Here is a 12,847-nt window from a genome sequence, read left to right on the forward strand (position 1 = left end):
AGTTTCCCCCTCAATCCAGGGCTACGGCCCCCAGCGCACAACCCGCCCCCCCAAAGCCCCCGGGCCACTGCACTTCCAGGCCTGCCGTGCGCTTGGCCTAGTGTTGAGGGGGGAGATTCTACCGTCGCGTCACCGACCCACAGCCACTTGGACCCAACGGCGCGGATTGAACTTGGATCACCCACACCCCCCAGCTCCCTGAGCTAATGGGGACTCCCCGTTAGTGACGTGCAGTGCGGGGCCTAAGACACACGGGAGCAGTTCTGATTCCAGCCAGGAGGGGGTGGTAGCGCCCCCCCCAACACACACACACACACACACACACAGCTCACGTGCAGGCTCTCGCCTGTCCTGTGTAGGGGGTGCCGGCAATCTCCCCCAGGCCAGGTGGGCTGGGCGGGCCCGGGCCACACGGTGACATTGTAGGGGCGGCCGGCCAAGGCAGCATGTGGGGTGGGGGGGTTCTGTGTTTGCTCTGGTGTCGCCGGCAGCTGCTTTGCAGGAACCCATGGGAGGGGGCTTGGCTCTGTGTGTGTCGGTGTGTGTGGGGCGGGGGGTGTGCGCAGAGCCCCCTGGTGCTGACCCAGCTTGGGGGGATTCGGATGCCGGCGGAGCTGGACCCACCATCACCCAGTCCTGGGTCGGCCCCGCTGGGATGCCCCGGCTGCCTTCAGCAGCCCCCTTGCTGCCCCCCAGAGCATGTCAAAGACCGATCAATGGGGCCGGGGGGAGGTGGGTTTTCCTGATCCACTGGGGGGGTCTCGCATCCAAGGGCTTTTTCCCATTTTCTCGCTGCACCCCCCAGCCCAGCCCCTCCGATGCCCCAGGCAGCTCGTGGGGCTCACACCAGCCTGGCTGATCCCTCCCCCAGAGGGGCTAGGTTCTGGGGCCCTGTTTGCAGTGTGATCTAGGGCCCAGCCCCTGCCTGATGCCTCTGTGGATCAAGAGGCGGAAGGGCAGTGGTGGGCCAGCAAGAGAGGTGGCTCTGGCCCCACACTGAGCCCCCAGAGCAATGGGGCTGGGGGTTAACCCCCTCCGTGAGGTGCCTGGGCAAAGGGCTCAGGCTCTCTGCACACTCAGGCAGCCTCGCTGCATCTGACACACTTGGGGCAGCTGCCCCTGCTCCCAGCGACAGGCTGAGGCTCCCTGCAGGCGCCTGGTGTCACATTTTTGAGCTTTTTCGCCCCAGCCCCGGGAGCTGGAAGCTTCGACCAGAACCCCGGGTTGCCAGAGCCGAGACCCAGGGTACAGGAGACAAACCCGTCTCCCGCTGAGCTGAAGGGCTGGCCCCGGCCGCCCCAGGGAACTGTCTCTTCGGCATGAACAGAGCTGGCGCGGCGCGTTCTCCCTCCGAGCAATGCCCGGCATGACCCCCGCTAACGCCCGCGGCTCTGGCTGGTTCTTGCCCTTCGAGGCTGGCACTGGGCATGTGGCGGGGGGGAGAAATTAGCATCCAGGGACATCTCGGCGTGTCGGTTAACTCTCCTGGCGCAGGGGCGTACAACTGGGCAGCAGCCTCAGGGGCATGACCCAGGGACCTCTGCTCCAACAGCCTAGCCCTCTGCGTGAGAGGGGAATCACCCCCCTGGGTGAGCAGTGTCGGGGATACGACACACAACATACAGTGCCGTATCCATGCTCTAGAGGGCAGTGAGTGGTGTGCAAAGCTAGCTATAGATACACATATATGTCATAGACACAGACGTGCGAGTGTGCACAAACGCACATAGAAACACACACACACCCCTGCTCCTTGCACACCTGCGTCTCGTGCCCTCCGCTCACTCGCCCCAGGGGCTCCCAATGCTCCCAGTGCTGCACAGACAGACCTGGTCCCTCCCCCGACAAGTTCAAAGTCTAACAATGACCCAGGACACCTGGGTTCTCTCCCCAGCTCTGGGAGAGAACCCAGGACTCCTGGGTTCTCTCCCCAGCTCTGGGAGGGGAGTGGGGTCTCCTGGTTAGAGTGGGGGGTGGGGGTGGGGCTGGAAGCCAGGACTCCTGGGTTCTCTCCCCAGCTCTGGGTGGGGAGTGGGGGTCTCATGGTTAGAGCGGGGGGGGGGCTGGGAGCCAGGACTCCTGGGTTCTCTCCCCAGCTCTGGGTGTGGAGTGGGGTCTCGTGGTTAGAGCAGGGGGGGCTGGGAGCCAGGACTCCTAGGTTCTCTCCCCAGCTCTGGGTGGGGAGTGGGGGTCTCATGGTTAGAGCGGGGGGGGCTGGGAGCCAGGACTCCTGGGTTCTCTCCCCAGCTCTGGGTGTGGAGTGGGGTCTCGTGGTTAGAGCGGGGGGGGCTGGGAGCCAGGACTCCTAGGTTCTCTCCCCAGCTCTGGGTGGGGAGTGGGGTCTCATGGTTAGAGCAGGGGGGGCTGGGAGCCAGGACTCCTGGGTTCTCTCCCTGGCTTTGCCCTGACTTGCTGTGTGACCTTGGGTCAGCTGAGGGGGGCCGGGGGGTGCGATGGAGGAGGAAGGGAATTCAGCCGGGGGGGCAGCACGGGCAGGGGGGCGAAAGGGGGCAAGGGGAGAGGAGAGGCTGAGGAGCGCAGCGCCCCCCCCCCCGCCTGGCACATTCCTTCCCACTTGGTCAGTGTCTGAGGCTCCTGCTGCCTCCACTTTCCCCGGCCGCAGGCTGATGGAAACCAGGCCGTTCCCAGGCCCCGGCCCCCGCACACGCGGCCTGGCGCTGCCGGGGGGGTCTCCCCCGGGGCCCCTCGCTGCGGGTGGGGGCAGGGCCTTTCTCATCGCAGGCTGCTCAGGGGGAGGGGAACATAATGCCCCACTCTGCCCCCCATGCACTGGGGGTGACGGGCTGGCTGGGGGAAAGGGGCCTTTCCCCTCTGGGGGGCGCTGGGCCTGATCCGGCCCCATGGCAGGGACTGGCTGGCTTGGGGGGGCAGCGAATGGGGCATGGGGCCCTTTTCCCCGGGGGGGGGGGGGGGCGGCCCTGATCCGTCTGTAAAAGTTGAGCCCTCTCCTGCCCCCTAGTGGTTGGTGCACAGGGAGGATAATGATCTGCTACTGCTACCAGCTGGTGGAGAGACTCCCCTAGCTCAGCTGGGCTGCGATGCTGCAGGGCCTGGGTTCAAGCCCACTTAGCCTGGCCCATGTGAGCCCAGCACTCGCCTCTTTGCCTTCCAGCCACGGGCCTCCCTGGGTGGGTCCCAGGAGCTCCCCCAAGGTGCCACCCACGCCCCCGTTCGAGTCCTGCAAAAGTGGGTGAAACGGGGAGTGATGCAGGAATTGCCAGTGACAGGGGAGGGGGCTGGGAGGCAGGACTCCTGGGTTCTCTCCCTGGCTCTGGAAGGGGAGTGGGGTCTAGTGGTTAGAGCAAGGGAGCTAGGAGCCAGGACTCCTGGGTTCTATCCCAGCTCTGGAAGAGGAGTGGGGTCTAGGGGTTGGAGCAGGGGCGGCTGGGAGCCCGGACTCCTGTTTTCTCTTCCAGCTCTGGGAGGGGAGTGGGGGTGGGGTGGGCTGGGAGCCGGGACTCCTGGGTTCTCTCTCAGCTCTGGGAGGGGAGCGGGGTCTAGTGGGGGAGGGCTGGGAGCCTGGACTCCTGGGTTCTCTCGCAGCTCTGGGAGGGCAGCTCCAACCTCACAGCTGGGCCGTGTTGAGGGGACAGCTCCTGAGCAGTGAAATCCTGGGACTGTGGCAGGTCCCGGGACAACCCCCCAGCCCACCCCCGAGGAACCGTTCCCAGGCCCCTCCTCTGCGGCTCCCGCCCACCCCAGGCGGGTCTGTCTGGCCCGTTCGGCTGCAGTGCCCAGGGGGAACACCCGCCCGCCTGGCACAGGGGCCCACCCAGGGGAGGGGGGACTGTGGACTCCACAAATACCGAAACATCTGGAGCAGCTGGTCCGGCGTCACTGCGATTCCCACAGCCCCCAGCCTGCGTGTCCCCCCTGTCTGCACCCCCAGGGCAGACTCCTGGCTATCCTGCTTGGGCACCCAGCCCTGTCCCCCGCCCCCAGTGCTCTGGGTGCATCTCACAGCCCAGGGCGGGGGCCCTGGGGCTGGCCACACACGTCCCGGCGGGGTCCTGCCACCCCTGGGAGATGAGCAGCATCCAGCCCAGTCACTTCCCGCCGGGGTTACTCGCGTCCTGGGGGGACGAGTCAGGCCCTGGTGAGGTTCCTCCCCACGACCCGTCGCTCAGCCTGCCTAGCAAGCAGGACTGGGCCTGGGCCACTGTGGGGAGATTGAAGTGAGACCCCCACACTCTGTTCCCAGAGCTGGGAGAGAGCCCAGGAGCCCTGGCTCCCAGCCCCCCCCCCCGCTCTAACCACTAGACCCCACTCCCCTCCCAGAGCCAGGGAGAGAACCCAGGAGTCCTGGATCCCAGCCCCCCCTCCTGCCCTGCCCGGAGCCACCCCGGCATGGTTCGAAGGCACGCGGGGCCCAGCAGCCACCCAAGAAGCGTGCAGCTCCTGGCCGGGCTCCAGGGAGGAGGTTTGGAGGCCGTAGCTACGCGCCAGGGCTGACCACAGGCGTCCGCGGGACCCGCACACAGCCCTGGGGGCAGGTACGGCTCAGCCGCCGACACCCTGCCAGGCCGTGGGACTTCACCTTGGGGAGTCTCATCCCCCAAGCATTCGTGGGGTGAGAGGCAGTCGGAGCTAGTGGTTAGAGCAAGGGGACTGGGAGCCAGGACTCCTGGGTTCTCTCCCAGCTCTGGGAGGGGAGTGGAATCTAGTGGTTAGAGCGGGGAAGGGGAGGGGCTGGAAGCCAGGACTCCTGGGTTCTGTTTGCAGCCTTTGAAGGACTCCCAGGCCCCCTGAATTTGGCTTTGCATTTAGCCCCAGAGCCTGGGGGGCAGCAGGGTCCTGCCCTGGGGGCCCCTCTCTACCGCCCCTCCCCCCATGGTGCGGGACCCTGCTGCTAGGACTGGACCTGGCTCGTCCACAGCTGGGCAGGCTCTCCAGCCTCCCTCGGCCCTGGGAAAGCTGCCTTGCGGTTGGGGCCGGCTTTGAACTTCTCCTGCCTTCGCCCCCCGCCTTCCCCCCGGCCTCCCATGGCGAGAGCCGGCAGGAAATGCCTGCAGCATGGGTCAGCAGCCTGGGAGCGCAGGCCGGGGCAGCAGGAGAGACCTGGGCTCCGCAGGGGGCTCCCCCATCCAGGGACCCTGACAGCTTTGGCCCCCCGCAGCCAGCCTCAGCCCTAGTGCTCTGGCTCTGACTGGGGCCTAGTGGGGGAGCGGGGGAGCTGGGAGCCAGGACTCCTGGGTTCTATCCCTCGCTCCACCACAGACCTTGTGTGACCATGAGCAAGTCACTTAGTCTCTCTGTGCCTCAGTTTCCCCGTCTGGCAGAGGGTAGCACTTCCCCCCCACCGGCCCGAGGAGCTCAGATACCCCGGTGATGGACACAGGGCTGATTGGGATCTGGCCTGGGTCAGGAGCAGCGAAAAGGGATTAAAAGGGGCCATGGCTGAGCCCACCCGCCATGACAGAGGGAACGATCACGGGCTCATCTGTATTCACCTGTTAGGTGTGTGACGGTAGCAGCTACAGGCCCCAACCCAGGTCACGGCCCCGTCGGGCCAGGTGCTGCCTGGGCCGAGTGTGAGACACTCCCTGCCCCTAAACCCTCCCAGTCTAAACAGACAAGTGTGGCAGGGTGAGTATCCCCATTTACAAATGGGGAAACTGAGTCACGGGGCCAGGCAGTGACTTGGCTGGGGTCATGCGGGAAGCCCCTTCCTCTGAAGCCGCTGGTACCGGTCACCGTCAGGACAGGAGACGGGGGAGAAGGACCAGTGATTAGAGCTGCCAGCCCCATGAGGCCCCCCCACCCCCATAGTGTCAGCGCTGCCCGCCTGGCCCCGGGGCGGCCTGTTGGGCAGGCTGGCGAGGGCGGTGCGGGATAATTACAGGCTTGGAGCCGCACAGGCCAGGAGGGGTGGATGGAGCCAGCTTGGCAGGGAGTCAACCTGTCGGAGCCCTGCAGCCAGGCATGGGGCGGTCGTGTGCCAACGTGGCAGCGGGTCCCAGGGCTGGGACACAGAGTGGGGAGCAGGGGGGAAAAGGGGACACCCAGGGTCACAGGGCATCCCAAAGGGCCCACCCCAGGGTGCCCCCTCAGAGGTGGGCAGGCGGGGGGGGGGCTCAGTCTCTGTGGCCCATTGCGAGCCCTGATCGCACCCCTGATAAAGTTGAACGGCCTTTGGATTGGGCCCCTCGGCCTGTAGCACACCAGGGGGCTGGGGGGGGCGGGGGGAGCTCGTTCAGGGTGGTGCCAGAGGAGTGGGGGGCTCAGGACCGAAGCTGGGGCGGGAGGGGAGTGAGGTCTAGAGGTTAGAGCAGGGGGGTCTGGGAGCCAGGACTCCTGGGTTCTCTCCACAGCTCTGGGAGGGGGGTGGGGGCTAGTGGTTAGAGCGGGGGGGGGGGCTGGGGGCCAGGACTGTGGGAGGGGGTGGGGGCTAGTGGTTAGAGCAGGAGGGGTGTCAGGGTCGTCCCCCCCCTGCATCCTGCATGGCCCTGCTGCCCTCCAGGGCCAGTGGCTGAGCCCTCTGGTGCCAGCCATCCTCGCAGTTCCCAGGACCGGGGCTGCTGGGCCAGAGGGCTCGGGGCCTGCCTGGTGCAGCCATTTGCACCCTGGCCTGGGCACAGACTGTCCCTGGAGCAGGGGGCCATGGGCCAGGCTCCAAACTTCCCACCCTGGCCGCAGGAACCTGCTCCCTGCTCAGCCTGCCCCACAGACGGTGACCTACAAAGCCCCTGGCACATGGGGCAGCCCTATGTGCATGGTGCTGTGGGCTGGGGGGCACCCTCCCCTGGTGGGCTGCGCTGCCCCCAATGCCCCAGCGCAGCGCTAGGGGGCACTGTACCCCGTTTTCCATCGTACACGCTCTGGTCATTGAAAGCTCCTGGCCAGTTCCCCAGGAGTTGGGGGTGAACCCTGGCGTCCTGCCCAGTCAGGTGACTCCATCCTGCAGCCCTCAGTCACACGCAGGATTCGGGGCTCCTGGTTCGACCTCGTGGTGTTAGCAGCAGCCGTGCTACCCCCCAGAGCTGGCTGCATCAGCACCAGGTGCTTTGTGGTGAAAAGCGCCACTGAGGTGGCTAGTGGCTGCTGGTCCCCTGGTGTGTACCGGGGGCGCGGTGCAAGCCGTACCAGCCTGCCTCGTGTGCTCTCCCCACCCCCCTAGCCCTGGGCGAGGAAAGCCAGCTCCTGGCTCTCCCGCTCCCAGCCATGGCCGCAGCAGCCACCCCCAGGGCTGGAGAAGCAGCTCTGACCCTGCGGCCCTTGGAATCTGCCATCACGGGGCCCAGCTCCCCTCCCAGGCCAGGGCCTGGCTCGCATTGATGGCCCCCACCCCCTCTTGGGGCTGGCAGCTCCGCGGCTCATTAGGAACACGCTGGCCCCGGGCCATGAGCCCAGTGCCGGATCCTGCAACCCCACACGGCCAGCTGCTATGTTGTGATTCAGGGAGGGGTGGGAATAGGACCCAGCAATCCTGGCTCCCAGCCCCCACTGCTCTAACCATTGGACCCCACTCCCCTCTGAGAGCTGGGGAGAGAACCCAGGAGTTCTGGATCCCAGCCCCCCGCCCCCTCCGGCTCTAACCACTGGACCCCACTTCTGCTACCCGCCATGATCTCATACTTCACACCCCATCCTGCCCCCTCTTCCTCTCTGCAGCCGGGGATGCTCTGGGGCTCTCCCGCAGCCCCACTTCTGCTCAGCCGGGCCCCGGGAGCAGGTATCCCTGGGGCACAGGCCGGGCTGGAGCAGAGCTGAGAGCCCCGGGGCCAGGGGCTGCCCGACCGGCCCCGTGGCTCGGCTCAGCCCCACCCCGGTACCTTTTCCACCCTGAGGGGGGCAGATTCCAGCGCCGTAGCCTCAGGGCTCCAGCCTGTAGCCCTCAGGGCGGCAGCGACCCCGACGGGCTGGCCAGCCTCCCCCCCGCCCCGCCCAGGGTCTGTCTGGTCACCGGTGCGCCCCCCCCCCCCCCCCCCCGCCCCCAACCCTGGGCTCAGACAAGGCCACAGGCCAATCAGACCAGCGGGGCGGGCGGCTTCCCCCCCTCGACTTCCCCCCCCGCCCTCCGTCCGGCGAGACAAGCAGCTGCCTTTCATTTGGGCCGGCCTCGCCCCAGCCTTGCGGGGTAGACATGAATCGTCCTGGGCGGGGAGTGGGGCATGGGGCCTTTTCCCTCTAGGGGGCGCCAGCAACAGGGCAGGGACTGGCTGGCTCAGGGGGGCGGGGAATGGGGCCCGGGGCCTTTCCCCTCTAGGGGGCGCCAGCTCGGATCGAGACCCGGGTATTTCTGTACTGATCCGTCTGCCCGGCGTGGGCCCTGCGCTCGCCGGGTTATTGCCAAGGGGTCGGGCTCCTGCTCAGCCCGGGGCTGGGTCAGCCCCTCGGAAGGAGGGCAAAGCTCGCTAGGGCTTGGAAGACCCTGGTGTATTTGGCTTCTTAAGTACTGAGGAGTCGTTAGCCGGTGACAATACTGGGCGGCCGGGGAACTGAGCGGAAACCGATTCCTCCCCCGCCGCCCCAGACCCCCAGGGTCTGTGGGTCTGCAGGACCTGACCCGAGCAGGGTCCAGACAGGCCTTCATCCCTCTTCTTCTTCATCCCTCTTTAAAAACCACTCCCTGAAAAACCAGCCCCCGCACCCTTCCCCAGAAGGTAGCTGCATCTCAGTGCCAGGCAAGGGGTCCCCGGATAAACCGCCCCTGTGCCCCACCCCCGAGGCTCCAGCTCCAGATGAGGACTTAGGGGGTGTTTATACAGGGATCCCGGCACTGAGGTGCGGCCGTCTCTGGGGCGGGGCAGGGGCCCCTCAGACGGCGCTGAAGGGCGAGTGTGTCAGTCCCATGTCCTGGGTTCAAATCCCGGCCCCAGAAGCCGCCTGCACGGCTTGGCTCGGGCCCGCTGGGTCCTTTGCTCACTTGCCATGTGGGCGAAGGGTGCCGGGAGCCCCTGGGGGCGGGGAGGTTCCCAGAGCCCATCTCCGCCCCGCTGGCACCGGCCCCAGCAGCAGGGACCCCGCCCGCCCGCCTGGCACGGGCCCCGCCAGGCCACCCAGCAGCTGCTCTCCCCGAACAGGCCCGTCACTGTCACTGCCAGGGGAGGGGAGTGAGGGAGTCGCCCCAGAGACGGGCCCGGGCGGATGAGTCAGGGAAAGAATAACAGGCAGGCGGCACCCGCCACTCAGCCCGGCTGATTGACAGCGGGGGGAACCGCGCCGCTGACGCAGAGCCCAGGCTGAGTCAGAGCCTGGGACCCAGGCGTCCGGTCACCGCAGGCAGGCCTCAGCTGTCTGTCTGTCCTGCCCCTTCCACCCTCTGCCATCCGAGTGTCTGGTCATCTGTCCCCAGTCACCATTTATCCATCAATCCCTCCGTCCGTCCCCAGTCACCCCCTCATCCGTCCCTGGACACCTTCTGTCCGTCCGTCTGTCCCCAGTCACCCCCTCATCCATCCCCGGACACCTTCTGTCCGTCCATCCATCCCCAGTCACCCCCTCATCCGTCCATCCATCCCCGGACACCTTCTGTCCGGCCCTCTGCCCCCAGATACCCCCTTATCCAGGGCCTGATCCTGGGCTGTGCTGGCTCAGCCCTGGTTGCCCCTCCCCGAGGCCAATTCCCCAGCGTGACGCAGGCGCCGGGGGTGGGCGCCGGATGGTCCCTGTCCGTGACTCAAGGGACGTGCACCAGCCTGTCCGACCCTGACTTGCCCGGGCAGGGCGAAGGGACCCTACTGGGAATCCCTCGGGAGGGGGGGCTGGCACCAGGGCCCAGGAGTGTGGGTCCCCCTGAATAGGGACGGCCCCCATGGGTGTGACTCAGCCCCCACCCCCACGAGGTGAGAGGGGATCCCGCTTTCCAACCCCTACCCAGCCTGGAGCTGATCACCCAGTGCCCCACATGCCGGGGCCTGTCTCTCCCCATAGAGACTCCAGCTAGCTCGCTATGCTTCCATCCCCATACGCCACTGTCTGTCTGTCTGTCTCTCTATCCCCATACACCTTATCTATCTATCTATCCCCATCCACCCCCACTATCTATCCACCTATCTAAGCAACCCCATACACCCCCTCTCTCTATCTATCTATCTATCCCCATACACCCCCTCTATCTATCTATCTCCATACACCCCTCTATCTATCCATCTATCTATCTGTCTATCTATCTATCTATCCCCATCCACCACCCCCCTCTCTCTATCTATCCCCATCCACCCCCTCTATCTATCCACCTATCTAATCAACCCCATCCACCCCATCTATCTATCTATCTATCTATCTATCTATCTATCTATCTATCTATCCATACACCCCCCTCTATCTGTCTATCTAATCAGGTGAGGAAGGAGACCGGCAAACTGCCAAGTTCATGGTCCAGCTTCCCCAAAACAAAGGTGAAAGGTGACTAGAAACAAAGTGAAACTGACAAGTTCATTTGCTTCGTTGCAGCTGAGAGAAATGCAGGAAAGAAACAAATGGGGGTGTGTGTCCATCGGGCGTGTGCGTGATCGCGTGTGTGTGCGTGTGTCTGGGTGTGCGCACGTGCGGGGGGTGTTTGCAGCCGTGTGCGCGCGTGCGGGTGTGTGCGGCGCGGGGGGTTGTTCGCGCGGGTGACTGGCCTGTGACACCGGCAGGCAAGAATTCCCCAATCCACATGCCAGCCCCTTGTCAGTGTCACTTCCTGCCCTGGTGGGGGTCAACAGGCCGGTGGGGGGGGCTGCGGTGGGGGGCAGAGGAAGCCTCATTTCCTCTCCCCGTGATGCAGCGACTTCTGCTTTTTGACTCTTGCCGGAAATATATTTTTAATCTGGCACCAGGTTGCCCCCCTCCCCCTTCCGCCCCAGCTCCCGGCTCTGCAGCTGCGGTTTGACCTCCCCCGGTCACGTCAGAGCTGCGCCGGCAAACCCCCCCCACCGGGCCAATGGCTCCGCTCCTGGGGCTGGGCGGCTGGAGAACTGGGGGCAAACTCGGGCCCAGTGCTCCCCACCACAGCAGCCCCCTCGGGCCTGCCCTGGTAGCTTTTTTCACTCCCGTTTTGCTCCAAGCCAGCAGCAGGACGGGAGGGAGCTGAGCCCGGATGCCACCAAATTCCCCAGGCCAAGACTTTCCCAAGCGGCCGGATCCGCGGGGAGTGAAGGCTCAGGGCTGTCCGGAGAGCTGGCTCGGGCTGGGCACGGGAAAGCTTTGCTCAGCTGGCCCTGCTGCGTCGGGCGCTTGCGGGCCCAGTCTCAGCTCTGAGCGCCAGCTCCAAACGGGAACCTCCTCGCAAACCCCTGCGGGCATCACGGCACCGGCACGAAGTTTTTTGCCTTGGCATTTCCTTAGTTTTTACTGAGGTCAGCGCCTCGCTCTTGGGGGGGGGCCTTTTCGCCGGCCGATCTCCAAGCGCTTCATGCCACATGATTTAAACTACCCAGAGCCCGAGCCGCAAGGCCAGTGGGGCGGGAGACAGCCCCCGAGCCTGGGGCCAGCCCGCTTGGGGCAGGGGCTGTGGGGCTGCCGAGGGCAGGGCTGGCTGTGTCTGGCCGGCGAGGCTGAGGAGGGGCTGAGGGCCGGTAGCTGCCTGGCCGCAGCGGAAGCGGGAGGAAGGCCTATTTTGAGCTGTGGAGTTATTGTGGCGGCTGTTTATTTTCCTAGGGCGATTTTAGCTTCCCCGCCGTGCAGGGCACCACACGCCGCCCACCCGCGGTTGCTGCTCACACACTCGGTGACCGTCTGGAGCGCAGCCCGGCCCCCCGCTGTCCCGGGGAGCGGAGCCGGCTGGCTCCCGGCGCAGGCTGGGACCGGGAGAGGCTGTGACAGGCAGGGGAAAAGCACCCTTGTTAGTTTTAATTTCAGTGCCTTTCGGCGGGGATTTGGGGGGGAGGGGGCGGGGGTTTAGAGCTCGTTAACCAAAGGCTCGTTCACCTCCCGGTCGGCGGTTCAACGCCGGGCCGAGTCCAGCGAGAGCAGGCGCCTGTCCCAGCTGTCGGCGGGCCGAGTTTGTGGGGTCTCAGGCCGGGTCTGAGCAGCGCAGGCCACCAGACTCTGTGCCCAGTGGGGTGACGCCGGCTTGACCCCCCCACACACCATGTGAAGGAGCCTGTCTGCTCTTCACCCCAGCGCCCCCCCCCCCCCGCCAGAGGCTCCTGGGGAGCCGAGCCCTCCCAGACAAACTGCGGTTTACACAGGAGCCAGGCTCCAACCCCCCCTCCCCTCCCCTTGTTTGTGTTTATGGGCCCTAGAGGCCTTTCCCATGGGGGGAGGGAGATCCCCGGCTTTTCCCCCACTGGATCAGCCACCCCCCAACACACCACCATCCACCCAGCCTCGACCGCCTGACCCCGGGGCAGGGGCCGCCCAGCACAGAAGGCACATGGGGGCTCTAGGGAAAGGGGGGGTGTCATCCGGGAGTTCCCCTTCCCCCACATTCATGTGTCTGCCCCTCCCATACACCCCCCAACCCCTGGGGCAAGCTATCGCCTTCCCCAGTCTCCATGTTCTACACCTGGCTCCAGGAGGGGAGTGGGGCGGGAGTCAGGACTCCTGGGTTCTAACCCTGGTTCTGGGCAGGGGAGGGGCTAGGAGTCAGGACTCCTGGGTTCTGGGGATAGACTGCAGTGGTGACATCAGGGGAGGGCGTGGGCCACATCACATCCCTTGTTTGGGGTGGGGGTGCTGCTCTGGTCCCCCCCCCTTCCCTTTCGCCAGACCCTGCTCAGCCCCCCCTGCAGCCCGGGATGCCAGCGGGGGGGCACCTGGGGCGGGGGTGGGGCAAGAAGCCGGGCCCCATCCCCTGCCTGCCCCAGCGCCTAGCTGGTGCCGTGTGCGAGGTAAGTTTGGCAGGTCTCAGCCCAGCTCCCGGGGGGGTGAGACCCACAGGTCACCTGAGCAGAGAGCC

The sequence above is a fragment of the Natator depressus genome, chromosome 23 (genome assembly GCF_965152275.1).
Source record: "Natator depressus isolate rNatDep1 chromosome 23, rNatDep2.hap1, whole genome shotgun sequence".
Taxonomy (NCBI): Eukaryota; Metazoa; Chordata; order Testudines; family Cheloniidae; genus Natator; species Natator depressus.